The 7,200-nt window shown below is 39.3% G+C and overlaps 1 long non-coding RNA gene across 3 annotated transcripts; it reads right to left on the reverse strand.

Annotated features, from left to right (window-relative positions):
- Positions 1 to 207: 207 nt before the first annotated feature.
- Positions 208 to 3,448, reverse strand: LOC140592006 (uncharacterized). Of its 3 annotated transcripts, XR_011992221.1 has the most exons (8): positions 2,616 to 3,448; positions 1,904 to 1,986; positions 1,710 to 1,760; positions 1,492 to 1,542; positions 1,062 to 1,112; positions 847 to 908; positions 472 to 519; positions 208 to 356 (listed from the first exon to the last, which is right to left on the reverse strand). It is a non-coding gene; the product is annotated as an uncharacterized lncRNA (long non-coding RNA). The 3 variants fall into 3 exon arrangements; XR_011992220.1 differs by having other exon boundaries at positions 208 to 519; positions 2,616 to 3,447; XR_011992222.1 differs by lacking the exon at positions 472 to 519 and having other exon boundaries at positions 2,616 to 3,445.
- Between the last annotated feature and the right edge of the window lie 3,752 nt (positions 3,449 to 7,200).

Here is a 7,200-nt window from a genome sequence, read left to right on the forward strand (position 1 = left end):
GTGGGGTGCTTCCGTTCACTTACATAGGCGACCTTAGCAAATTCAAAAGGTCACTGCAGGTCTTTGGTAAGGGCTGTAGCCATAAAACATGGCACACTCATTCAGGTACACATACAGTCTGTCTTTGCCAAATTTCAGACCAATAGCTCGTACGGTTCAGCCATGACGCCCTACAGGAGACAAGATGAAAAACTTTGAGACACCGACTGAAAACCAATCACCTTTTATTTTTGCCACATTTTTTGTTTGTTTACATCTTTTTTAAATTCTCTATAAAACAAGCTTTTTTAACTAATTAAATTTTTTTTGACAAATTAAAAAAAAAAAAAAAACATCGTCCCTGCCACTCCTGCCATCTGAAATATAAAAAGACAATACCAAAAGAGAATGATCAGTGAGGAGAACCGCAAGAGTGCAAGAATAGTAGTGGTGGAAAAATTTTGGTTTTCAATGCTTACTGATGTTGCTTACTTTCGTAAATTGTTAATGACGTCACTGGTTTAAACTTCTGGTGCGATGCTTTCAATAAATGAGGACAAACAAACGTCTTTAAGATCACCACACACATTGATATACAGTGGTACCTCAGTTCTCGAACTCACTAGAACTAGTGGAACAAACCATTTTGACCTAGAACTCGATCTGAATATCAGAAGTCGAACCGTGAACGTTGGGCTAAAATAAATCGTACACGCCAGGAAAGAACGGATTAAGTTCGAGAACCAAGGTACCACTGTATTTAGAGATCTTCTTGAGGAAGTGTAATGCTATGACAAGAACTTTAATTATATATGTTTTTATTTTTACCTGTGTATATATGCAAGACAATACATTGATGTGACTTACTTTTAGCCTCTTCGGTTGAGGGGGTGTTAGGCTCCGAGATGCGGGGACATCTTCATCTTTAGCTGGAATATCAAGACATACACCCATAATTTTGACAATCACCATCACCATTCAATTTTATCACTTACATGTGTCACATTCAACAGGGGGAAGATTGTCTTAAAATACAGTTTTGCATGTGTATATATCCAAGACAACACATTGGTGTGACTTACTTTCACTCTCTTCGGGTGAGACAGGCTGGGTCGTGTCGTGATCATCGTCGGCTGGAATATCAAGACATACACCCATAATTTTGACAATCACCATTCAATTTTATCAGCTATACTTTGTCACTTACATGTGTCACATTCAACAGGGGGAAGATTGTCTTAAAATACAGTTTTGCATGTGTATATATCCAAGACAACACATTGGTGTGACTTACTTTCATTCTCTTCGGGTGAGACAGGCTGGGTCGTGTCGTGATCATCGTCGGCTGGAATATCAAGACATACACCCATAATTTTGACAATCCCCATCACCATTCAATTTTATCAGCTATATTTTGTCACTTACATGTGTCACATTCAACAGGGGGAAGATTGTCTTAAAATACAGTTTTGCATGTGTATATATCCAAGACAACACATTGGTGTGACTTACTTTCACTCTCTTCGGGTGAGACAGGCTGGGTCGTGTCGTGATCATCGTCGGCTGGAATATCAAGACATACACCCATAATTTTGACAATCCCCATCACCATTCAATTTTATCAGCTATATTTTGTCACTTACATGTGTCACATTCAACAGGGGGAAGATTGTCTTAAAATACAGTTTTGCATGTGTATATATCTAAGACAATACATTTGTGTGACTTACTTTCACTCTCTTGGGGTGAGGCGGGCGGCAATGTGGTCACATTATCGTCGGCTAGAATATCAAGACATAAACCCATAATTTTGACAATTCCCATCACCATTCAAATTTATCAGCTATACATTGTCACTTACATGTGTTACATTCAAAAAGGGGATAATTGTCATGAAATAGATTTATAAATTGGTGTGACTTACTTTTAGCCTCTTTGGTTGAGGGGGGCGGTGGGTCTCAGATGCGGCGGCATCTTCATCAGGATCTGCCATTTTGATTGTGATGCCTACCACAGAAAACAAAGCATTAAATTATTATCAATCCATTTTAAAACGTCTGAAATCCCTAATCAATAGAAGTCCAGGAATGTAACGTACAATTAACAAAACACTAAATTATACATTCGAAATAAACTGGATTGTAAATAACATGCATACACATGCATGCGCACCGTAGTAATAAATTGAAATCTAAATTATACTTCCAACAGCAGTTCCCAGTTTAAAAAGCTTGCGACAAGCAGTCTGAATATGATACTACATAAATAGCCATCAAACAAAACGTGTTTATTTTACGAGACAATGCATAGCATTTCAATCAATAGCAAAAGGCAAAAATGTACAATTAATAAAAGAAATGCACAGGCAATGCATCCGCAATCGATATGTTTACACTCAATTATACACTGGAAATAAACTGGATTATAAATAACATGCAAACACATGCATGCGCACCGCCATTATTGTCTTCATTAGATAAGCAAACATTTCTCAGTCACCGTATTGTACGGGTGCAGTGTTTCGGTCGCGTTTAAAGATTCGAGTCTAATCATCTAACTCTGAGATAAACATTGACGTGGCTTAAAATTTAGTTTAGAAGATTAAATGCTACTAAAAAAGGTTTTACATTACTTACGAAAGGAGACGACTTTCCAGCCTGCTCTACCTCTGGACACGTAAACAACCTTCCAACGTGGTTCCCACGTGGTTCCGCGCAAAAAGGTACCCCGCCCACCCTGCCCTGATATGATTGCTGACGCAACCCCTCAATTGACAGCCAAGCACAGGAGCCTTTCAGTTTCAAAGTACAGTGATCCCCCGCCTATCGCGGAAGTTACGCTCCCATCTGCGACAGGTGGAAATCCGCGATATACCATCGCGATATCGCGGGGGCTCACCGTAGTTTAAAAACCTTAAATAACTTAAAGTATCCTCACTAACATGGATTATCTCATCACCGTAATCAACCAGTAATATAAAGTAGAACATTCAAGTACTGATAAATTGAAATCTAAATTATACTTCCAAGAGTACGTAGTTCCCAGTTTAAAAAGCTTTAAGCAAAGTTTTAAACAAGCAGTCTGAATATGATACTTTGTAAGTAGCCATCAAACAAAATGCGTTTATTTTGCGAGCCAATGCATAGCATTTCAATCAATAGCAAAAGGCAAAAATGTACAATTAATAAAACAAATGCACAGGCAATGACAATACGTAATTGACTTTTACAATTACATGGATACTATACATGCAAACACACGTATGTATACATATTAGACATTTTTTGTAAAGGTCATCAGAAGTTGTGGAGGACACCTCACAATCCATTAAAATACACCTTGGCTAGCAGATGTATTGCGATTTGTTTAGTAAGTTAGATTCAACAAATGGAATATGTAGCGATTTATATTTGTATTTTGGAATGGTTAAAAATTAGGATACAAATCGTGGAATGCTACAGAACTTCTAATTGATCCTTACCGGTAAAACTGTCCCGTCTTTATCGCCCAGGTAATACTAAGCCCTGCACGGAAAGCAATTTATATATTGGATCCTAATTATGCAATACTACGTTTTCTATTAGCATAAGAAACTTTTGGAATCACGGGATATTTTAGCGATTTCATTTGACTAGTTATGGGTATTTAAAAAGAGGAATGACGCGTTTAAAATCTTGAGCAGTAATGAGTTTAATTGACAAGAGATTTGAATAACATTACTATCAATTATAACTCGCTTACAATTCCAACTAGCAACTTCCTAATGTTGTCATAGAGGAGCTTAAATTCATAAATAAATGGGAACACATTTCCCTGATGCAGCTCTGTCCAAACTTTTGACTTGTCAAGCTAGATCTTTCAAAGCACCAACAACAACATGCCAAAGGCCTATGCTATCAATCATACATACATTGCTGCAGACTCTGCCATGACATTGTCTGCATGTGTGCCTGCACGTGTAATGCTGTGATTAAACCTGAATACCTGGGAGCCTTTGCACCTTTTGTGCATTGCAACAGAGCCAATAATGAAGTACTCTCCATAGACAAAAGTGTCCAGTCTTGGCATGTTGGTGACAATTACTGTGGCCTAAATGCTGGGCGTAGGTAAAACAGGGAAAAGTACTTTTCCTGTGGACTGGTTCCTAATGCATCTCAATGGATCGATAGATAATATTTGCAATCTTGAATTGGCAGGGCCCCACTGACTACATTGGTGACTATAGTCATTTCAACACACCATTGATAGGTATCTATAAGGACCGGACTCCTGAGGTATTACACGCTTGTTCTGACATTTGTCTAGTGTTTCTCCAACTACTTTCAGACATGTAGCTATACCCCACCTGACAAATGATAGGTGGGCCTGCCCCAATCAGTTTAGATTTAGAGAATAATATTTTTTCTCTGGAATGGCTCCCAATGAATCTCAATGGACCGACTAGAGAATAATATTTTTTATTTGGAATGGCGCGGCCTACATACTGCATTGCAGCCACTTATGATAAAAATCCAGCTGGTTTTCCAGCTGAGGCATAATCTTAACAGACATGTATAGATGGAATTAAGCAGCTTCCTGTCTAGTTTTAGAAACACTTTGAGCCATCGTCATATGTCACCTCTACATGGAGTTATGGGCTGTCAAATGACAGGTGCGGTGCTTCCATTCACTTACATTGGTGACCTTGGGAAATTAAAAAGGTCACTGCAGGCTGTAGCCATAAAATATGGCAGACTCATTCAGGTACGCATCGAGTCTAGCTTTGCTAACTTTGGGACTCCTAGCTTATACGGTTCAGCAGTGAGGCCCCCTCAGTTTCATTTCAGCACTACACTTGAACAGCTCCCCATTGACCTGCATTGACAACATTTATTATTTTAAATAATCATATATTGTGAGGTGTACACCCATGAGCTGTGGCACACTTGTTTCCATATGTGACTAGTTAAAGCATGCCAAATTTCAGACCCCTAGCTGGTACCATTCAGCTGTGAGGCCCCCCTGAGCTTAATATGAGGCATATAATATCCTGTAATTATAAATTTAAAATTACACCAAAGATGGTGTGGAAGTTGTGGCTCCCTGAGACTTTGCATACTTGGTCATACCCATAAGTAGTTAAAGCATACCAAATTTCAGACTGCTAGCTGGTACAGTTCACCTGTGAGCCCCCCCTGAGGTTAATATGAGGCTTATAATATCCTTACATTAAAAATTTTAAATTACACCAATGATGTTGTGAAAGGCTTGCCTCGATGAGACTATGCATACTTGTTCATACCAATAAGTAGTTAAGGCATGCCAAATTTCAGACCCCTAGCTATTATGGTTCAGCCGTGACCCCCCCTAATGTTGTTTGAAAAATAAAGTCAATCATCTCTCCATTGTCTTGCATCTGTGACTTTAGCAAATTGAAAAGGCCACTGCAGCTCTTTGTTGAGGGCTGCACTCATGAAACTTTACATACATGTTCTGACATATGTCTAATGTGTGAACACTGATTTTCAGGCCACTATCTCTACGCCGCATAGAAATATCACCTGACAAATGATGGGTGGGCCTGCCCCAATTAGTTTAGATTTAGAGAATAATATTTTTTCTCTGGAATGGCTCCCAATGCATCTCAATGGACCGACTAGAGAATAATATTTTTTATTTGGAATGGCGCGGCATACATACTGCATTGCAGCCACTTATGACAAAAATCCAGCTGGTTTCAAATTAAAAAGGCATAATCTTAACAGACAAGTATAGATGTGATTCAAGAGCAGACAGTCTAGTTTCAGGAACACTTTGATCCATCTTCCTAGGCCACTCCTACATGGAGTTGCGGCCTCTCAAATGACAGGTGGGGTGCCTCCATTCACTTAACATTGGCGACCTTGGCAGATTCAAAAGGTCACTGCAGGTCAGGGGTGAGGGCTACAGTTATGAAACTTGGCAAACTTGTTTATACCTACATCTAGTTCATGTAAACCAAATTTGAGACCCCTAGCTGGTATGGTTCAGCTGTGAGGCCCCCCTGAGCTTAATATGAGGCATATAATATCCAGTAATTATAAACTTAAAGTTACACCAAAGATGATGTGAAAGGCATGCCTCCATGAGACTATGTACACTTGTTCATACCAATAAGTAGTTAAAGCATGACAAATTTCAGACCCCCAGCTGGCACGGTTCAGCCGTGACCCCCCCTAATGTTGTGTGAAAAATAAAGGTAATCATCTCCCCATTGTCTTGCATCTGTGACTTTAGCAAATTCAAAAGGCCACTGCAGCTCTTTGTTGAGGGCTGCACTCATGAAACTTTACATACATGTTCTGACATATGTCTAATGTGTGACCACTGATTTTCAGGCCACTATCTCTACGCCACATAGAAATATCACCTGACAAATGATAGGTGGGCCTGCCCCAATCAGTTTAGATTTAGAGAATAATATTTTTTCTCTGGAATGGCTCCCAATGCATCTCAATGGACCGACTAGAGAATAATATTTTTTATTTGGAACGGCGCGGCCTACATACTGCATTGCAGCCACTTATGACAAAAATCCAGCTGGTTTCAAATGAAGGAGGCATAATCTTAACAGACATGTATAGATTGGATTCAAGAGCAGACTGTCTAGTTTCAGGAACACTTTGAACCATCTTCCTAGGCCACTCCTACATGGAGTTATGGCCTGTCAAATGATAGGTGGGGTGCCTCCATTCACTTAACATTGGCGACCTTGGCAGATTCAAAAGGTCACTGCAGGTCAGGGGTGAGGGCTACAGTTATGAAACTTGGCAAACTTGTTTATACCTAGAACTAGTTCATGTAAACCAAATTTCAGACCACTACCTCGTACGGTTTAGCTGTGGGACCCCCCTGAGCTTAATCTATGGGAAAAGTTCAATGTCATTGAAACACTGTTGCAACTTTCTGTGAGAACTGCCAACATAGGTGTTGTTCCCGTGGGAAAGTTTTTTTGCACTAATTGTTGTCTCCTCCATTCTGCCCATTTCTGACCGGTACACTAATAGTATACAAAAGTTTAATAAAACACAATACAAATTATGTAAAATTATAAAATTTATTTTGTCTGTAGAAATCCTCTTTTAGACAAAGTCATGCAACCAGAAGTCAGTCTGATCAAGGTAACAACATTTTTCAGAGATAAAACTTTTAAAACAGTCAAGTTTGACTGGAACACAGCAAGAGGGTACATATGAGGCATAC

Source organism: Paramormyrops kingsleyae, chromosome 7 (assembly GCF_048594095.1).
Source record: "Paramormyrops kingsleyae isolate MSU_618 chromosome 7, PKINGS_0.4, whole genome shotgun sequence".
Classification (NCBI taxonomy): domain Eukaryota; kingdom Metazoa; phylum Chordata; class Actinopteri; order Osteoglossiformes; family Mormyridae; genus Paramormyrops; species Paramormyrops kingsleyae.